The sequence below is a fragment of the Lissotriton helveticus genome, chromosome 4_1 (genome assembly GCF_964261635.1).
Source record: "Lissotriton helveticus chromosome 4_1, aLisHel1.1, whole genome shotgun sequence".
Lineage (NCBI taxonomy): Eukaryota > Metazoa > Chordata > Amphibia > Caudata > Salamandridae > Lissotriton > Lissotriton helveticus.
Genome location: NC_136063.1, coordinates 1,798,567,742 through 1,798,589,603, shown reverse-complemented (window position 1 = coordinate 1,798,589,603; position 21,862 = coordinate 1,798,567,742).

The window sequence follows — 21,862 nt, the reverse complement described above, 5'->3', positions numbered from 1 at the left end:
TTATCAATGTAGCCAGTCAAGCATCTAACAACGCACCACAAATCTTGTCATCTACAGTCCATCCACCTCCATCTACTTCCCCTTGTATTGTTCCTATCCCTTCCTCAACTACATCTGCCTCTAAATCTATGGGGAATACAGTATCAGCTATTGTACATCACCATGTATCCCCCAGACCACCTCAATTAAAAACTGCTGATCAACTGTTGGGTAATGTCACAAACAAAACTAGTGATAATACATCTAAAAGTATTGGTAATACATCTAATCCAGTTTTGGCAAATCCAACAAGGGAGGCGAGGGAAACTAGACACACCTGGGGGAAACCAAAAAGGGTTCCGTTGCCCGAACTCCCACCAGAGGCAGTACCCTACGTGGTAGTTCTAACAGGTGTGCCGGTCCTTGAACAAAATAAGAGGGAGGGTTTTTTTCAATTAAAAAATAAGATAACGCATTGGCTGAGAATGCATAGGCCAATCGCAAATCATATCACTGGGGAAATAGTTCATGTCCGTCGCCTTGAATGGCTGGGGGGCAGAACCAAAGACATCGATGGTGACGTGGTGGTTGTGAATTTCAGGGATCCCAATGCGGTACATTTTATTTTGAACTGGCAGATAGGGAGTTCTAATAACACTATAATTCCAAGACCCCTAACGTATTTTTATCCAAGGACAGTGGTGTTTCCATCTCAGTATCCCCCTTCACACTGTATAACCCAAACTCAGCCATCTAATTACCCTCTTGTACAGAATGTTGGGAGTAATCAACATGTCCAGTATCCTCCGATCCAACAGAGTATGAGAAGTATGTATTATGCCCCTTGCCCTGTGACAGCCCCAGACCCCCTGGGATGGAACTATGTTCCAGTTAGAAATCAAAGTTTTCAAAACAGAAGGATGGACCATCTAAAACCTTTCACACCACTTGAAACATCAAATCGATTTGATGTTTTCAGTGGCCTTGATAACTGCGATTGAAGTTTCCCGAACAGGGGGGATGAGGGAAGAGACATAAGGAATCCCACTGTTCTGGGAGCTGCAAATGAGCATAATTCATTGTCAACTCTAGTATCCCGATCCCCGGTTAAAACTGTAATTTTTGACATAAATATTCCTGAAGAACAGGTAGAACCAACACGCATTTTAAGCTACTTATCTTCCGAGGGAATATCCTCGGCAACCGAATTGGTGACACACACTGGTGATAAGATGCCAAGGGTCAATATTGCCATGCACTCTGTACTTGGGGTGCCGGTTAACCTGGTTTGCTGGAATATAGCCGGGGTTGCTAGCAATTTGAGGGATCCCGAGTGGGCTACTTTTATAGAAGCTTTTGATTTTTGCTTACTCCAGGAAACATGGGCAGTTGATACTCCCCACAGGGTAGGCCATAAGACCTATGGTATTGGGGCAACCCCCTCTAGAAGTGGAAGGTCGTCGGGGGGTCTCATGATTTGGGTAAAAATCAATCTAAAGGTTAATATTGAGGTGATAGACGCGAATTCTGTAGATATCCTAGTATTAAAAATAACAACCTCCAATGGGAACAAACTATTCCTAATAAATATCTATAATAGGCCAACCTCCTCTTCAAAGGAATCTCTAACTGTTTCTAAGCTGGATTGTTTTTTGAGAAGGTTGGATCCTAGGGAGGATTTTGTTATTTTGGCTGGGGATCTGAATTGTAACTATGAGCCTGTTTCGGGCCTAAGTGAGATTTTTGTGGAAGAAGATCAGGCAAATTAAATCCCCTTCCTCTGGAATATTAAATCGGTTAAATGTTCCACTTTGGCTCTCCAGCTGATCAATCTATGCACAGAGCACTTCCTTAGGGCTTGTAACGGTCGGTTACCGTCTGACATCTTAAAAAAACCAACCTTTAGCAGGAACACCTATAAGAGTAATTTGGATTTTGTGATAGTTTCCATCCCCCTTTGGTCGTATCTTATAGATCTCGAAATAATGGAGAGGGCCGAAAGCGACCATTTTCCCTTAAATTTGACCTTAGATGTTGCACTATTTAGTGATCCTTTTTTATCACTCTCATCTGAGGAAGGTGTTGGTGACAGTAATGAGATCCATATTAGTAACAACAGGAGATCGCTAAAATGGCCATTTATTTTGGATCATAGTGATATTCTTAGCGAAATATACTCACTTTTTGTTGGGTCTTTTGCTTCATATTTAAGTTTAACTCCCGAGGAGGAAGCAAAAACCCACTTTTTGACTATACATCAGGAGTTCTTTCTTAAATTAAAGTTATTGGTAACAAAAATGCCTAAAAAAAACCAGCAGAAGACCCAGAATCTGTCTCACAGTAAGCCTTGGTATGACAGATCCTGTAGAGAGTCCAAGAGGGAACTGTTAATTGCGATCAAATCTAAGTCGCAATTGGATGTTCAAAAAGCTAGAAATAACTACAAATCTGTCCAAAGGACATCAAAAATTGCGTGGGAGGAAGAGAAATGGGCGGAATTGTTGTTAGCCGCAAGATCACGCGATACTGTAGCTTTTTGGAGGTTGGTAGCAAATGGGAATAATGTAGGAAGGGTGGTTAAGGACACCTTTCTAGATGAGCAAACTTGGGTAACCCATTTTACTAACTTGTATATGAAATATGATGATCCTCACACAGCATCCGACACAGTAAGTTACGAAACTCCAGCAGATCCGCTTGTTTTTACCTTGGGGGAAACAGAGCTGGCTATAAGCCAAGTAAAAACTGGGAAAGCTCCAGGTTTGGACAAAATCCCTGTGGATCTTTACAAGCATGACTCAAAAATATGGGCACCCTATATCAATTATCTGTGCAATAAATTATCATATAGCTTAGAATTTCCTGAAAGTTGGAAGGGAGCTGAAATTGTTTTAATATATAAAAAAGGAGACAGGAAGGATCCCTGTAATTATCGCCCAATAAGCTTAATGGACATCCTTCAGAAAATGTACTCACGCCATATTTTAGTACGTGTGAGTAATTGGTTGGATGAAAATTTATTTTTGACTAAATTTCAAGCCGGGTTTAGAACAAAAGTCAGCACTATAGATCAGTGTTTTAGATTCTGCTGCCTCTATTGGAAGTACGTAAAGATAAAAAAGGCCCATCTATATGTTGCCTTTGTTGACTTAAGGGCAGCATTCGACTTGGTGCCACGTGATCTTCTGTGGAAAACGCTGAGTGCAGCGGGCATGGCAAACAATATAGTAGCCCAGATTATAAAATTACATGAAGGGAACTTTGCAAGAATTAGATGGGGTCCAAATGGCGAATTATCACGAAAAATTCCAATTGAACGTGGAGTTTGCCAAGGATGCGTCCTGGCCCCCACGCTTTTTTCCATTTTTGTGAACGATATTCCCTCATATTTAGAAAGATGCAAAAATGACGCACCTAAATTGAACGGCGAAAGGGTAGCATCTCTATTATTTGCTGACGATACTATTCTGATATCCCAAACAAAAAATGGCTTGCAGACTTTATTGAATACTTTTAACGATTATTGTAGTCAAAAGGGGCTAGAGATTAATGTAAAGAAAACGAAATACATGGCCCTAAACCCAACCAAACCAGACAAGGGTTGTCTAACTTTAAAAGGAATAAAGTTGGAATCAGTTCCTCATTTTTCATATCTAGGGGTGACACTAGATTCCAACTTTACCTGGAAAGCACAATTGGAAAAAAGCAAACTGCTATTTGCTCAGAATGTCAAACCAATACTTAGAGAGGAAAGCTTAAGCACTAGTAAAGCGGTGTTTCCAGTAATGGAACTTTTTAAATTCAAAGTTCAATCATCAGTGCTTTACGGTGCAGAACTATGGGGGGCGGGGTCCAAGGAGACCTTCAGCGTCCAAGATAATAATTTCTTGCGAAGCTTGGTAAGGGTTCCGAGAGGAACACCATTAGTACCTCTGCAATTGGACCTTAATTTCAAAAGAATAGACCATCATGTTCTTATTAGACCGCTTATGCTATGGGTAAGATTGTGGCATGTCCCTGAACTTCAAGCATATAGAGAAGGGCTGATAGAGATCATGGCGCTGGACAGCCAGAAAAAAATCCCATGGCTTAGACATGTTAGTACTTGGTTTATTAACATAGGTCTGAAACATTTTTGGGAGAACCCGGAGCTGTTACCATCTAACCCCAAATTAGTCCTGAAAAGAGCCTTTTGGTCCCATGTAGCAAATACGACTGTAAATACCATAACTAGTGGCTCATTAGTTTCAAAATTTCTAAATTTTAAGGATGCACCCTTTTATGAGACCTTTATGGACGAAATAGAGCCTCCACTTGCCAAAACATTATTTTTAAAGTTCAGATATGGTAATCTTTTAATAAAATCAACTTTGGCTCGTTGGGCAAGGAACCGTGATCCATCTTCCGAGGCATTGGACGAAGTCTGCTCATTTTGTGAAAATAATCAAATAGAGAATGAGCAGCATATTCTTTTCTTCTGTCCCTTGTATGGTCAAGAAAGAAAAAGATGGATCAAACCAATATGCCTACTATTAGGCTTGAGGTCCTGCCCTCAGACTCTGAGAATTTTAACTACAAACACTTCGCAACAGATAACATTTAGTGTTAGTAGATTTGTACTTTCTATTTGCTACCGTAGGGAAAAAATGGACCATCAGCTGTAACCGAGTTTCCTTTATTTATGGACTTGAATTATGGACTTGAATTTGCTTCCAATAGTACCACTTAACTGAATTTGCTTTTAGAATTACTGAGGTGTCCTCCAGTCTCATATGATTTTATTGTCATGCTCCAAGTGTCTTTCAACATGTGTTGCACAGTTATTTAGAATGTGTTTACTATTTTAATTGAATCTTATTATTGTTATTGAATTGTAATGCTTAAATTGTTCTTTTATGGCGTAAAGCCGAAATAAAGATTTGAAATGAAATGAATCTGCAACTTCGCAAATGCCCTAATGCCATTACAGTCGCAGAGAATTCACCCAAATATTGGACCCCATACCTCGCCCATCGCCTGCTGACAGTGCCATGGAACACCTCCGGTAACATGGGATTACCCCATAGTGGTAGTTTACCATGAAAAAATGAAAAAATGACAGATTGAACTTAACAGACAAGGTTCGTCGTATATTCAGATTATCTCTAATAGTCTTAAACCTGACCCTTTTAAAATAGTTGGGGTTGTTAGTTTTATATAAAAACATTCGATATTCAGGTCCCAAAACCAATCGATGAAAAGAAATCTTGGTTATCAGGATCCAAAAGACTGCGAAGACGGCTCGCAAATACGGCTCAGAAATACATTTAAAAATCTGGGCACCCCAGCTCACCTTGATTATACGAATGTGTCAATAAATCTTTTGCACATGTTGCCTTTTTATAGCCCCAAATAAAACTACCCACTACCCCATCTAATTTCCTAAAAAACATTAAAAACAAGGAGATGAATCTATTGAAACAAATATAAGAACTTGGGGAGTACCTCAATTTTAATATTACAACTCCCTATTATACCAATGGGGAGCTTATGCAAGCTTTTCTGTCTTTTAGTTGTATTTTTTAACAGGGGCTCATAATTAAAGGTATGTGTACGCTCAATCTGCGCTGCAATACGCACCCCCAGACATGTGGCTACTGAGCACACTCCTGCTATATGTTTAACAGGGCAAAAATTAACAATCACTTGTGTTTTTTAAATATTCAGCTTATAGCCTGACAGAAGACCAAATGTTTCGCTTCCTCTAAAGGACATCCCCGTCCAGTGCTGCTATATATAAAGAAAGGTACCGATTGTAAGTCTAGATAAAACAGTTTTGCCTGAGGTGTATTATACAGAGCTCGTACCCATTGACAACATTTCCATCTAAACCCAAAGGCTGTAAGTGCGGCCCACAGACACCTCCAGACCACTCTATCAAAAGCCTTTTGGGTGTCCAAAGGCAGCATACTAAGTTTTTTTGCTGACTTCTCAGCTAGATCAAAAGCTCCAACTACAGTATTAATATGAGCAGTAGTATTCCTTCCCTGTATAAAGGTGTGTTGTTGCATAGATACTTATCTGGACATTAATGGGGCCAAACGAGTAGCCAGGATTTTAGAGAAAACTTTTGCATCTGAATTGATGAGTAAAATTGGTCTGTAAGAGCCACGCTCCTCCGGAGGTTCAGCTTTCTTTAAAAAAAAATACTATAGGGGCATGCCCAAGATGGCAGTGGGGTAGCACGTATTTCCCTGTACCTCTGGCACCGCCTGTCATAAGCCTTGGATATCTTCCCTCCCTATGTCCGTCTGCGATGGATAGTGAGGGTGACTGTGCCTGCTGACCCCCTGGCACCGATGATACAGCGCAAAACATGGCGCATACTCTACAATGGCTCATTGAGAATTTCTAATTATCTGAATCAGTCACTTTTGTTATTGAAACCAGCCTTGAGCCACATGTTCCCACTCACTATATATAATTTACACAATTGTTCACCCTGCTCTGTTCACGCTGTCCACTTTGTCCCTTGCGTCGCCTCTTATGTCACTTGCAGATATTTAAGCACCAAGTGTAATTGGGTTGTTATTAATTTCTCTCATACAGTGCTGCTATAACTGTATATTTTGCCTCCACACTTCGCCTATAAAAAGTATATGATGAATAACAACCAAACTTAAATTGATTCAAGTCTCCCTATTTCTGTATCTGTAATGCTTTTAGCATACATGTTTAATCGTCTCTAAAATAATACCTGTTGGAATATTGTCTGTCTGTTATATCTCTCTACCCCGATCCCGACGAGGTTTACGGGTCACACTCCTGTAATGGCTTACTAGACCCCCTAGCACCGGCGGTGTGCTTAATTCAGCAGTCTGTTGCAGCTTGATGCTCCTGTCTGGGTCATCCGGCCCCGGCCTTGCTGCGGCCCGGCGGGCCTGGCGGAGCACTGCCACTGCTGTGGAGCTCTCTTCTGTGGTGGAGGCTATATCTGTAACTTTGGCTCTGTCCTGCGGTGTCTTCTGGTGTTTGGTGGAGTGTCCGATGGCGTTTCTGGAGCAGCGACGTAGCCGGCTGGCTGGGGGTTCAACCTGAAAGACTGCCGGGAGATGGCCGCGGCTGCCATCTTATGATTCTGGAGACGGTGGCCTGGCCGGGACACGTGGGCACCAGGGGTGTATGGCGAACATGGCCCCCGCAAAGAGGCTGCTGCGGGTGGTCCCCTGGTGACCGCCTGATTGCTCCCGGACCGCTACTGTTCAGGGACGAGGTGCCAAGGCCCCGGTTGAGCTGAGGTGAGGTGCGGTGGGGCGACGGCCATCTGGGTATGGGACTCGGCCCGTGTATCGGTGGGTGGTGTGGAGAGGGGGCCTTGCTGACTGACTTTGGGCATTTTTGCTGTCTGCAGCAGTGCCCGCGCTGCTCCCCATTTGATGAGGGGACAGTGCTTTAACGGACCTTTCTCTTGTGTATTGGGGGCTGGCTTTTACTGAGAACGCTGTGCTGCAGGAATCCCTCATAGCGGGGGGCCTGAGGAGCTGCAGTGAGCATGGGCTCCCCCCTGAGCAGCTGTTGACCGGGCCCTGTTGCAGAGCAGGGTATCTGGGTAGAGGAGCTGCTGAGTTAATTGGGCCTGCCCTCGGCCTGTGAGTCGGCAGGGGGTAGGTTTATCTCCAGTGCTGCACTCTGCCTTGCCCTGGTGCTTCGGGGGGACGCTATTGTCGAGCGCTTCCTCGATTGGGGTCTGATAGCACACTTCCCTGTGTGCGCTGTGGAGGGGGCAGGTAGCGGAGGCCTCTCACTCGCCCTTCAGAGGTGTTAGTCGGTCCGTATATTGGCGGACGGAGTATTGCGGCGTGGTGTGGTGCGGTGGGGCAGTGGCAGCGGTGTATTCGCATATTGTGGGGTGCTCCCTGACTGTGGTGCCCTCTCCCCCTCCACTCTATTGCACCTCAGAGACTGTATTCTCGTGTGGTTTTCCTGGGCATTAAAGGGGAAGCCTTGGATTGGCAGAGCAGTGGAGGCCTTGGATTGGTTGGTGGAGGCCTGGCCTGACTGCAGCCAGCGCGGGGGTGTCATTCTGATGGTAAGGGGCCCGGGAGTGGGAGTGAGTATAGGGACCCTCCCCTCCTTCTTGATATGTCGCCCATGTGAGCCCGGCGCTTTAGCTTCCCCATGCTAGCCCATTAGCCGCGAGGTGTTGCCGGCCTGCGACTCGTTGCCTGGAAGGTGGGACCTGATCCCGCCACGAACAGATCCCAATTGTGTCCCGTGCGGGCCTGACATGGCCCTGCCTTGGTTACGCACAGCTGCACATAGGCCCCTGCCTTAGGCGTCATGTCTTCATCCAGGAATAGGAAGGACAAGCCCCTGAAGGATCTCCTGCAGAAGCCGACGGGATAATACGCCTCTCAGCAGGAATCTAAATCGCCACAACCTGAGGACAATGATGTGCTGGCGACCAAAGCCTTTATGATTGAGCTGTTCTCGGCCATAAAGAAAGCCATCCTGGAGCTTCGCTCCCAGCTCTCTTCCAACCTGAGAGAAGTCTGGCGTGATGTGGATGCCATCGATCCAGGATTGTGCCATGGCCCCCTAACCATTTGACTCACAAGACAGGCTGTTGCCGCGGTGTTCGACTTTCGAGTTTTCTCTTCTTTTCTGGTTTATGGCATTATATGTTAAGGGATTGGGTTCTGTGGTTTTTTTGGGGTTGTTTTAGGGGCTCCGCATCAGGTCTCAGGCAGGCAGGGCAGGTATCCGGCCCGAGGTCAGTGATTCCTTATGGTCCTAGTAATTTTGGTGGTGGGCAGCTAGATGTCTATTTCCCCTCCCTTAGATGCTATGGGTAGGGATTTAAAAATTGTAAGCCTGAATATCAGAGGGCTAAATAGCCCAGTCAAGCACTCTGCAATCCTTTCACTCTTAGAAAATGCTGAGGGCGATATATGCCTGCTTCAGGAAACCCATCTGCCCTCCAAAGATATTAAGCGGATGAAGTATAAGCGCTTCCCGCTGCAACTATGGTCCTCAGGTCCGGGGAAGAAGCATGGGGTGGCAATTCTTTTTAGCGCGCGCACCCACTGCAAAGTACTTTCTCCTGTGGCGGACATTAAAGGCAGGTTCTTGGCTGCCCGTATTCAATGGGGGGCCAAGCAAATGACAGTGGGGTTGTTATACGCCTGAACGAACAACAAGAACCCTTCCTGCTCTTGGCCCATTCTGAAGTTCTTGCATCTCCAGATGCGGCGATCTTGGTGGGTGGGGACCTGAACATAATGATGGATGCGGGAATGGACAGGTCAGAGCAACGTTCACATCAGACAGTTACGCTGTCGCAGGGTGGGAAACAATGGTTGGCTGACGGTGGATGGAGCATTGTGTGGCGCGCCCAGCACCATAACGAGCGGGATTATACCTACTACTCCACAGCACACAAAACTTATGCACGCTAGACCACTTTTTAGCAACATCCTCTCTCCTCCCCCACTTGCTTACAGCAGAGATTACCGCCGGTCCCTGTCGGATCATGCCCTTATCTCGGTTCTGCTTACCGGCCACGGCAAGCATCCGCCACCAGGCTGGTGCCTTCGCGACTCCCTGCTACACTCGGAATCTGTCGTCACTCGAATTTGGGACACTATAGTTCACTATCTTTCAGATAGTGATCCAGAGAACACGTCTCTCGCAGCGGTGTTGGAAGCCTTGAAACTTGTAGTGCGCGGTGAGTTCATTGCGACTGTGGTATCCTATGCGTGGCTATGCAAAGAAAAGCGTGCAGAGTTGGAGAGGGAGGTGGGGGCCCTAGAAGCAGTGCATAAGCGGACAGGGGCCCCACGAGTGTGGAGGGGCTTGGAAACAAGGCGGTGTATGCTGAAACACTTAGACTTAGGGCAGAACACGCCCTGCTGCGCTTACGTCACAAGTTTTACCTTAGCAGGGATAAGGGGGGGATGCTGGAGCACAGACTGAGGGCTTGAGCACAGATGTCAATTATCCAATACATTCGAGATTTGCAGGCGGAGGAGCATACCATGGAAACCCTTATGGTCGACACCTTCCGGCAGTTCTATCAGTGCCTGTACACGGGTACGCTAGTTCGCGAGATACTGAGGGTTATCTAAATTTTTGTGGTCTTACTCCACTGGTTAAATTGTCGGAGGACACTTTGGACGCCGTCGTTCACATAGAAGAGGTCATATCAGCGATAGCACGGTTAAAGGTGGCCACATCCCCGGGGCCGGACAGAAGGGCCCTAAAGAATGCGGATCGTATTGGGCGATATCCCTCCTGAATATCGATGCAAAGCTTTTCGCGAGTATTTTGGCAGCAAGACTTGGCCCTTTGATGGATGGCCTTATTTACCCGGACCAGTCGGGCTTTATACCGACGTGGCAAGGGGGGACAACACCAAGCGGCTCCTCCACCTTATAGACTGTATTCACCGGTCTCGTGCTCAGGCCTTTTTGCTATCAATCGATGCGCAGAAAACCTTCGACCGAGTCCATTAAGGGTACCTGTTTGCAGTCTTACGGCCTTTTGACTTTGGGGATAACTTTGTCCGATGGGTCCGGTGTCTCTATGCAGCTCCACAAGCGGCGGTGCGTGTGAACGGGTGTAAATCAGCCCTCTTCCCCATTTTCAGAGGAACATGGCAGGGGTGTCCCTTGTCCCCACTGCCTTTTGCGCTCTATATTGAGCCTTTTGCCCAGCGCATACGGTAGCATCTGGACATTGTAGATATCCAATTCGGTGCTGATGCACATAAAATGATCATGTATGCGGACGATTTCATCCTGTCGCTTACACAACCTCAGACCACGTTGCGGAGCCTGGCGGGAGAGCTCCTCGACTTTAGAAAGGTCACTGGGTTTAAAGTAAACTATTTGAAATAACAGTTTCTCAATATCTCTGTCCCTGACGATGAAGACCGGGACCTGCAGCAGGATTTTTCCTTCCAATGGGTGCACAATGACATTACGTACTTGGGCGTTCGGTTGACTTCATCTAACGCTAAAACAGCCACACTCAACTATAAATTACTGGTGGATCAAACATTGTCTGATTGGTCCCGCCTCAACCTGGCATGGTATGGGAGGTTAGCTGCAGTTAAACTGACTGTGCTCCCGCGTTTCCTCTACCTGTTTCAGATGCTCCCTCTGAGCCCTCCACTGGACACCCTCTGGAAGATCCAGGGGCTCCTTAACAAATTTCTGTGGGGCAGTAAAAAGCTGCGGCTCGCATTATTGCTTGTCACTTCGCTGAAGGCGGGGGGGATGGGTTTCCCGCAGCTAGGGGCATATTATCAGGCTTCCTGTCTTCGCTACATTACGGAGTGGTATAGGCCCTTGCCCAGCAAGCACTGGAACTTTATTGACCAAACGGTAGCTGGTTGTAATATATGGCGTGAACTTTGGCTTCCACGCACCCATAGAGCGTGGGGCCTATACTCCTCTCCAGTAACCTCGCCAACTTTTAAAGCATGGGATCAGTTAGCAGGACACAGAGGCTGGACTACGTTTCCCTTCCCTATGACTCCTATCGTGGATAACCCTGATTTCCCACCAGGGTGCGCATCTCCAGTCTTTCACCGCTGGAGGGAGAAGGGTTGTATAAGGGTGGGTTTCCTCTTTGACCTGGATCGCTTGATTCCCTTCCCTCAACTGCATAAGGATTATTATGATCTGCCGGAATCAGACATTTGTCACTTCTCATAGCTTGCACACTGGGTGACCCAATCCTTCAATTTTGCCCTGAAGTCCCGCTCTTTGTCTACTTTTGAAAAGTGGCTGGTCTGCAAAAAAGATAACCGTAAGCTCATATCTGAATTATATGCGATGATCATGGCGCGTCCCAAGTAGCAGCATACGAAGGCACAGGTCTGCTGGGAGACTGAATTAGGGCGCCCTTTGACGCACAAAGAATGGGAGCAAATCTTTTACCGATCACAGCACACTGCCTCCAATACAGCGGGTGGGGAATCTGCCTATAAAGTAGTTACTTATTGGTATTATACCCCAGCTCGCATCAAGTCCTGGGATGGAACTAAGTCAGGCCTCTGCTGGCGGGGGTGTGGTTCTCCTGGCACCCTTGTCCATTTACTGTGGCATTGCCCGAAATTAGTGCGATATTGGGCAGCAGTTTCTGATGACCATGATTCTGCCTTTCAGATTACATTTCCACGGGTACCTGAGTACGCGCTGTTGGGTCTCCCCCATCCTAAGTCCTTTCCCTTGCGCTCGCTGAGGGGTAAACAGAGAGCCTTAGCTTTGCTTGCAGCGCAACAGGTGCTCCTAGCGTGCTGGGGCTCGCCGGCCACCCCTGATCAGCTGGATTGGATACAGAAGCTTTGGCATCTTTTGGCAATGGAGCGCCTCTTGCTTAGCATTGATGAGAAAGGCTCGGAATATGCGAAGCTATGGGGTCCATTCCTGCAACTTCTTTCCAAAGAAATGAGGTAGGTCACGTGCCCGAAATACCTTCAAATTCTACAACTCATTTCTCTGGAACCGCTGGGACCTCAAAGGTAGACTGAATGATTCTGGACTGCGACCGGCAGCACTGGGGCAGTAGGAGGGATGGTTAGAGACTGATGCGGAGAGGGTAGGGGGTGGGGGGCTCGGGGTGGAAGGGTTGGGGGTTTGCTTATTTTTCTATTCCCTTTTGTTCTTTAAAAGTGGTATCTTAGCCTATACATCGTGGTCTGCATTCTATTGCGGGGTCGACCTCCGGGATGTAGACCTACAGGCTGTGTATTGACCATAGCATAATGCTCTTCTGGCATCTGGTTATAGGCAGCTAAGCTGTGTACACTGCCCTCTACCACATAATAAAACATGATTGATTCTAAAAAAAAGACTATATTTGTCATCTTCCATGTCTCTGGTATCTTGGCATGGGAGCTGATATGTTGTATAACTGCCCCCATGGGCAAAGCCATATGATTTGTGCAGGTTTTATAGAACTCTGCAGGTATAGAATCCTCCCATGCAGCTTTCCCTGAAGGGACAGAAGATATTGATTTGATTATTTCTTCATGTAAGATTTCTTTCTCCAAAGACACCGAGTCTTCCTCTCTCAAAGCAGGTAAGCTACTACCTTGTAGGTATTGCTGTAAGTCTGCCTCCTCTCGTACTAAAGATTGAGCGTATACGTTTTTTTTATAAAACCCGGAGAATTGATCCACTCTTGCCTATTATAGTTTTGTTCCTAGTTTTCGTCCTGCATTCTGCTATTTGATGAGCAAGAACTTTCCCAATTTGTTCCCCATGTTCATATTGCGAGAACCGCACTCTCTTATAGTTCACAGCGACTTTCTCTCTTAATGAACGACTCATGACTATCCTTGCGTTTACCAAAGACATATACACTTTATCTTGGTCGCTAGCTCGCTTTTGAACCACTTCTGCATGTTTTATCTCAGCCGCGAGTAATGTTTGAATAGCTGTTCTACTTAAACTTTCCTGCTCCTTATTCTGCTACAAAATGTACTGTTGGGTAACCCCTCTTATAAATGTCTTCATGGCATCCCAGACCACTATAGAAGAATCTGCCTTATATTGTCTGTAAAAAATCTAGCTGTTTATAAACAATAGCTACATACTTACGTAAGTAAGTAACGTGGAAATGAGAAAACCCTAAATGAGAAAGCCCTAACTGAATTATAGCCCGCTTATCTTAAAAGACAGTAAAATGGGATTATGATCAGAAGTTCTTCTGGGACACACTTCCTTATCTGCAGAAACCATAATTTTCTCCGAGACATTGCCATATCAATTCTGGAATACTGCTTTTGCGGGGCAGAGCAATATGTAGAGCCAAGGATAGTCGGATAAAGTTGTCGTCATGCATCCCCTAAACCATGTATTCACCGTATTTCCATTATTGCGGATCTGACTTTCCCCATTCTTGTGGAAGCTGCTCTATTCATTGAATCAATGGAGTACTCCACAACACAATTAAAGTCCCCCCGAATCAAACAATCCCCTTGTCAGGTTCTATATTGAAGAAGTCAAGAATCATGGGGCCATCAAAATTGGGGCCATTCACTATGCAAAAATTATATTTCCTTCCCTTTATCTCTAAATGTGCTAATGCCCATCTCCTCATTAATCAGCTAAAGTCTTAATGGTTCTATACTCAAACTTCTTATCCGTTAATATGCTGTCCCCCTTATCAATCAATCAATCATTTGTAAAGTGCATTACATACCAGCGAGGGTCTCAAGTAGGCCTGGGCGGTAAATTCCATTCCGTTCGCAGAATTTGCGTAATTTCGCGTTCCGCTGAGAATGCGAAAATGCCCAAAGTTTTGCATTCTGCGATTTCCCAAACTTTTTTGCTTGTTCGCGTTCACAAAATGCATGTTCGTGAGATATTTCCCCCGAACACGCAAACAGCAATTGCAAACAGTAAAAAAGCTTCGCGAGCAAGCAATTCCACGTGTTTGTGGAAATTCTGCATGTTCGCTGAGATTTTTTACCGTTTTGCGGAAATTTGCGTAACGCGATTACGCAAATTCCACCCACCCCTAGTCTCAAGGAACTGGGATGGGGGGGCGCTACTGATCGAACAGCCAGGTCTTGAGTATCCTCCTGAAGGTCAGCAGGTCTTGGGTCTGTCCTAGGCTCAGTGGGAGGGTGTTCCATGTCTTGGCGGCGAGGAGGGCGAAGGATCTCCCACTAGTGGTTGTTCTTCGAATATGTAGCTGGCGGTTGAGGGTGTAGAAGGAGAGCCGTCTGTTGAGGTAGGCTGGGGCGGTCTTGTGGAGTGCCTTATGAGCATGGGTGAGGAGCTTGAAGGATATCCTCTTGTTGATGGGGAGACAGTGCACGCGTCTCAGGTGGGGGTGATGTGGCTGTGGCGTGGTACATTGAGGATCAGTCATGCTGAGGCATTTTGGATGCACTGTAGTCGATTGATGAGCTTGGTCGGGCTCCCACGTAGAGGGCGTTTCGGTAGTCGAGTCTGCTGCTGACGAGGGCCTGGGTGACTGCCTTTCTTGTATACTGTCGGGATCCATCTGTAGATCTTGCGGAGGGCGTTGAAGCAGAAAGGGAGACGGCGTTGACTAGCTTGGTCATTGAGAGAGTTGAGTCGAGGATGATTCCCAGGTAGCGTGCGTGGTCGGTTGGGGTCGGGGCTGCCCCCAGTGCCGTTGGCCACCAGGAGTCATCCCAGGGTTGGAGCCGAGGATGAGGATTTCTTCATTTGAAAGAGAACTTATGTGAATGACTCCAAGTACATCCAACCAAGGTTAGGCATGGGTGAGGTTTGAGCTCTATATCACATATATCTCCTAGGTTAATAGAAGTACCTCCAGGTAAAATATCTTCACTTTCAAACATACCCATAAAACATGAGATTATCTTCCTAATGCTGACTGACATCTGGCAAACTGGCCTAAGTAAACATTTAATAAGCCGCACAGGGATAAAAATAGCTGATATACCAATTGAAAGTGAACCCTTCTTGTGTCAATTAAACAGAGCATGAATATTAATTTTCAAAATCATCCAGGGTTGATTCACAATCCTTTTGCCAAGCACAGTTTTGACTTGGCAATGCGACATATATGATGCATTTGAACCCTAAATAAATGAGGTCAAGGCTATTTAGCACAGTGATGAAAGATATTTGTAAAGCAAATGGAAAGCCTGAAAGAAAGAGGTGTCATGGGAGGAAGTTCATTTTTAATACATTCATTTGCACCACCAAGGAGAGAAATATCTGCTGCCATGCCTGTAAGTCTCTTTGCTTTACTTAATAAACACCCATTGTTAGATTTTTGAACATTCCAAATTTTACTTGAGATTCATACCAGGAAGTACATAGCAGGCGGTTCCAGCAGCAAGTCTGAAGCTGCAAAAAAGGTTTTTAATTTTGTCATTCTTACACAATGTTTTGAAACATCTGAAAATGTTGCATTCTTAATAAATACAATTTCAATATCACTATGTTCATTGTTCTAAATGAGGATAATGCCATTGGAATTTATATTTCCCGGAGATGTTCAGACCCACCATGTGTAAGCACTGGGGTTCTATAAAGATGGGTAGAGAGACAGGAGCATCTCCAGGACATGCCTTCGAATTTATATTTACTCAAGCTTTCACCTAAAAGGAAACAATCAATTCTTTATTGATTCCCCTTTATATAACTATTTTGAGCCTGGTGATCTACCAAGACTAGTTTTATTCAATTCCATGTCTGGACTTGGAGTCTCCTCCACAGGTTTGAAAAAAAGCTCTTGCCTACCGAGTATGCAAGATGCAATGAGCCTGGTCACTGAGATTGCCTGCAGGCTGTGTGCTTGCTTTCTGCCTATGGCTAGGATAACAAACTTTGTCAGGACAATGAGATAAGCAGTAGATTATCCTTATTGATCTCAGACACCTGCTCAGCACTTGGAGCAGCGTGTGAGGGGAATTTGTGAGTTACTTCGTGATCCAGAAAATAAGGCAGTTTGAGCAAGCAGCAGAACATCACTTTGCTTTCCAGGGGTGGACCTCCTAGTTGATCGGACGGCCCGTTGCACCGGTCTTGTTGCAATCAGCTCCTCCATATGCACTTTTCTTTTCTCTTGCTCACTACCCCAGGCTAGAGAGAGGTTGCCATCTTGGTCCCTCCACAAGATGGAGGATTTTCATTGAATCATAGCATACAGATGCCAACAGGACCTAAAGGGCAGTAAAGAACATCCCATCAGTTTCTCATCTTAGAGGCCAGGTCTCAATCACTTCTCCATACCCATATGCTTTTGGGAGAGCAAGAAAATAGACAAACGACTTTATTCAGTGATTATACCCTCTCAGGAGCCCATATGTTTGTTTGAGAGCAAGGAAACAGGGAGAGTACTTTTACACCTGAAGCAGCTCCTCTCAGGTGCTAGGCTTTGATATGGTATGTAGCCCTCATATACAGAAAGAGCTAAGTCTGTCTTGGAATCACGTATTGGCCCCTCAGAACTAGATCCGGATCTTTAATCTTAGAACAGAACACCCAGAGCGCTCACTAATCAGTCAGGTGAGGGTCCGCTAATTCACACAGATGTCAGTCAGTTGATTTAAGACTAGCTCAATCACCTAATAACTGATTCACACAGTGGTCTATTCTCTCAGCACATATTTGTACATGTCCTCAACCAGATGAGGTAACTGCAGATCCTTTCTCCATCTATGATAGTCAAATCTAGTATCAACACTCCCAACACACACCACACCTGAACCATGGTAGAGTAAAACCACTGGACCATTTACTCAAGGCTATCTTGTACTGGTCCAAACTCTGTTAAGAGTAATTATCCAACTAAACTAACCGAAAACACAAAAAAAACTTCTAGCACAATATATTAAAAGAATGACCTCAAACTCTTATTTCTGACACATATTTCTGCATGAATAAATGGAGCCCGGAAAAATGACCTTGTGAGAAAGTTATTCTTTTTCTCCCGATATGTGCAGGAAGGGACACCTTCCTGCACATAAACAATTTTGGCGTAACATTGTTCCCCTCCAGTGTCTAGTAAATATGCTCCTACATTTCCACGAATACCAAAAATGAGATCACCTGGAACAAATTCAGAACCTTCAGCAAATCTAAAATACATAAAATCATAATGTCAATGAAACTAATCTCACATTTCAATGACCTCATCCTGACAAAACTCTTGTAAGATCTAAGCCACATTTTCTCTCCTCTCTAGATATAGATAGTGAATACATTCCTAACACAAAACACAATCCCAAACTTCCTAAATAGTGGAAAAATAACACCTCTACTGAAAAAAACCTGACACTGACCTGCCAAAATAATTTTCACCCAGTTTCAAACATCATTTCCCTTGTGAAGCACTAGAAAAATGTGTTTGTAACCAACACTGTCCACATATTGATCAGTTTGGCTTGCTGGGCAAGTTTCAATCAGGTATCAGACCAGGTCACTGAAACTGCCATCCTACACATTATAGATCACACTCTCTAAAAAATCCTGCATTGGAACAACTTGTAAATACTGATTCGCTTTGGCTTGTCCTCAGCATTGTCCACAGCCAACCTGAACAGGATTTTGAACTTTCTAGAACACATACTGGGAATGTTGGGGAGCATGCTAAATTGGTTCACCTCTTTTCTACATAATAGATTACAACAAATAAAAATGTGGGCTGTCCTATCCAACTTATCTCCAGTCAGGGCACCACAATGATCTACTGTTTGCCTCACTGACACACTTATGAACACCCAACTTTGGCTGTCCCAAAATCACCTCAAACTGAAAGCCCTGAAAACAGAATTTCTACTTACATCCCTCCCCCACAGCTAACCATCTGTCGAAGAAGTGATTACGCTCTTAGTTACCCTCAATGGCAAACCCATCATCGAGTTAACTAAATCCTTTGAGATAACACTGGATATACACCTCAACATACATGCACATCCAACTGAACCTCCTCAAGAAAGAGAAACCATACATCCCAACACCAAATTTCAAGCTAGCAGTACTGTCACTAGTAATTTCCAGGCTTGAATATGGGAGTTTGTCTTTACCATGTCTGTCTAAAGCAAGACCAGCACTGTACAAGGTGACCCTTAAGGCTGTGGAAAGACTAATAACAGGAATGAGACGTGACAAACATATTGCACCCTTTCTCTACTCTCCACTGAACCCTATTGGAAGCGAAATTGAAAACAACCGGCATGACACGCAAATCCCTTCACCAAGAAACACCCTTGTACCGTACACAGATCTCCAGGGGCAGCCTCCAGGGCTAGCTCCCTTCTTCAAGAACCTCTTAGTTTCAGAAAAAAGAAGCCCTACAACCACTCCTTCTCTGGGTAGCCCCAAGAATTTTAAACTCTCTTCCGCTAGAGACTCATTCAAACCTTTTGACTTTAGCCTTCACACTGGAAAATCAAGAACCACTATGCAACCCTACTGACACTAACATCACTGCCAATTCACCGTACTGAATGAGCAGAAACCTTTCTGTCACTCTTTGGTTTTCCTGTTTTCCTTTGGGTATGATAACAGGAATTCATGCTCCCCAAGAGACTGTTATAATAATCAATAGTTATTGATTACCCATTTAGGGTGGTCAGAGATACCTGCAAAATATGTTCTTTTTGATTATGTCTTCTGTGGTTTTTGGGGATATATGTTATGTAACAGAAGGTGAGTTCTCTACGTACAGCACTCTGATACTCTTTGATAAAGTTTGGGCTTTATAAAACTACCTAAATAAAATGAATAATGACTACTTCTGAACACTCACAGTTCAACAAATAAAATTACTTCTTAGTTTCAAGGAATAAGACCATCAATAGTTTACTGGTGATGTCACAATAGCCAATTGCTTCTTAAGGTAAAGTGTATTTACGGCTAATATGAGCCCTGCGATAAACCCAGTTTGATCAGCTTACATAAGTTATAATAAAGGAGGAGATCTAGTCTAAGTGTCAGAGTTGCTGCTTCTGGATTCAAAGAACCAGGTTCAATTCCTGGCCTCAGCTTAACTTCATGTGATTATGCAAAAACCACTTAATCTCCTTGCGGCTAATAAAAACCAAAGGGTTGAATGTAAAGCACTCTAATGCCCTGGAGCCAAGTTCTCTAGATGTTTTATAATCAAATGTAACAAAGTTACATATCAGGTTTTAAATGCCTGACAGATTCTTACTATGAATGAGGAAGGTGTCACGTCACACTTTAGTACCATATTTAACAGTTCATTTATCTTTGAAGCTAGCTAGCCCTTACAAAACTTGTAGCTTCATTCAGTAGTCTTCGCCTGGAGACTGGCAGGATAATGTTATTGCAAACCCGACCTCCTTTATTGTAATTCGAACAGATAAAGCTAACACATATTACATGGAAAGCTTCTCTAGTGTTGTCACAGTAAGAAGTTAATAAATACTATCCACCTAGGGGCAAATATATTCTTATTATGGCTGTTGGAAATGGGGTCTCTTGTTGGCATAGGTTTGCACTCTCTTCAAGTTGGTACAGCCCCTCTAATCAGGGTAGGTCAGATACACACCCCAAATTAACCTGTGCTTGCCTGCTGTTAGTTTGGCACTGAGCAGTGTGGCGTAACTTAAGAAACAGTAAAGTATTAGAGCAACACTGCAAATTTAGTTACTCAATGAAAACACCACAAAAGACTCCAAAATAAAGAATATGTATCTAAGTAATGTAAGACCAAAACAACAACAATCCAATAAGTAGAAGTCAAGATATGAACTTTTAAAGGTTAAATGTGAAAACAGTGCTTAGAAATCAATAGTGATCAATAGGTTACTTGAGATCGAGAGGGACCAGTGCAAATTCAAAGGTCAGGCTTTCCGCGATGGGTGTCAGACCGGCTACAGGACCTAGATAGGTGCGCTAAAGGAACACCTCAGATGGATCTTTTGTCGATGACGAGAGTCTACTACATCGTCGTCGGGCCATGCAAAGGAACGTCCTACATCTTCGCCAAACTCCATTGAAGTGAATGCATTGTGTGGTCATCAAGCCAGACAGAGGGTCATCGTCAAGTCACACAGGCTGTGGATTCTTTGGCAGTGCAGCAGAATTTCTCATATAGTCAAGGCAATTAACTGGTTTTGCAGAATTCAGCTACAGAACCCACTTCTGAAGCATGGGTTGGAGGGGGATCCTCAGGTAAGGGCAGGACTCAAAGATGTCAGTGTCCAGGAATAGCAGCAGGATTGCCAGAATTATTTTGTGGCCCAGAGACCTCAGAACAAGGAGGCAAGCCTGCAAGCACTTGAAGTCACTCTGGGTTCAAATTAAATGGGTCCAGTCCTTGTCCTCAGCAAGGCAGAGTTCACCAGGCAGCAGGGAAGCTCAGCAAAGCAGAGAAGCAGTTCCTCAGAACAGCAAGTCAAGGAAAAGTGGCAATCTTTACAGCACAGCAGTCTACTCCAGCAGAGTGCTTCCCCGGTCCAGTAGAGAACTGATTTGTTTGGGTCACAGCCCTAGTACCTATACTCAAAAGTGCCCTTAATGTAGTAGGTGACTTCCAAGGAGCTCTCTGAAGTGCACAATGATCAATTTAAACCCAATCATGTATCCTAGGCAATCTGTGGGGGTAATCAGTCCTTTTCATATGTAAGTGTGAGCCTCTTCTCCCCTTGCAACCGATGAAGACATCAGAATGCTGATGAATCAGATGAGTCCTCTGTCACACCCAGCCCTTTCTGTGTTTGTGGATATGTATGAGAAATACACAGAGTGTAGCTGTCAACCAGCCCTGACATATATTGGATGCAGTCTGTAGGCACACACAGAGCAAAGTTGAGATCAGAGAAAAGTCCACTTTCTAAAAGTGAAAGTAATGTCAAATACAACTTTATACACTTACCATTCACAGAGTTATGAAACATGATTTGGCTACTCCTTTTTAATCAGGAATTGCAGCTTTAACCCCTTCCATGCTGATGACGACCCCCAGCCGTCATGGCACACAGTGCTCGTGTGCTGATGACGGCTGGGGGCCGTCATGACCATGCCCGCGATCGGAATGTCCAGCACAGGAGCGGAATTCCGACCATGGCCAAGGGGTTAAGGAACTCCCAATGCTAGCCTATATGTAGGAGTCGCAGCTTATCACTACTAGGACATGTAAAACAAAAAAGTACATGTCCTACCTTTTAGTTACATAGCACCCTGCCCATAAGGCTACCTCGGGCCTTCTATAGGGTGACCTATGTGTAATAAACGAGAACTTTAAGGCTTGGCAAGTGGTTTTACATGCTAAGTCAATGTGGCAGTACAAGGCAGGCCTGATACAAGTTTGAAAGGCTACTTGTGTGGGTGGCACAATCAGTACTGCAGGCCCACTAGTAATAAATATTCATAATAATAAACAATCTTTATTCGGCAAAGTAAACAGCCATAAA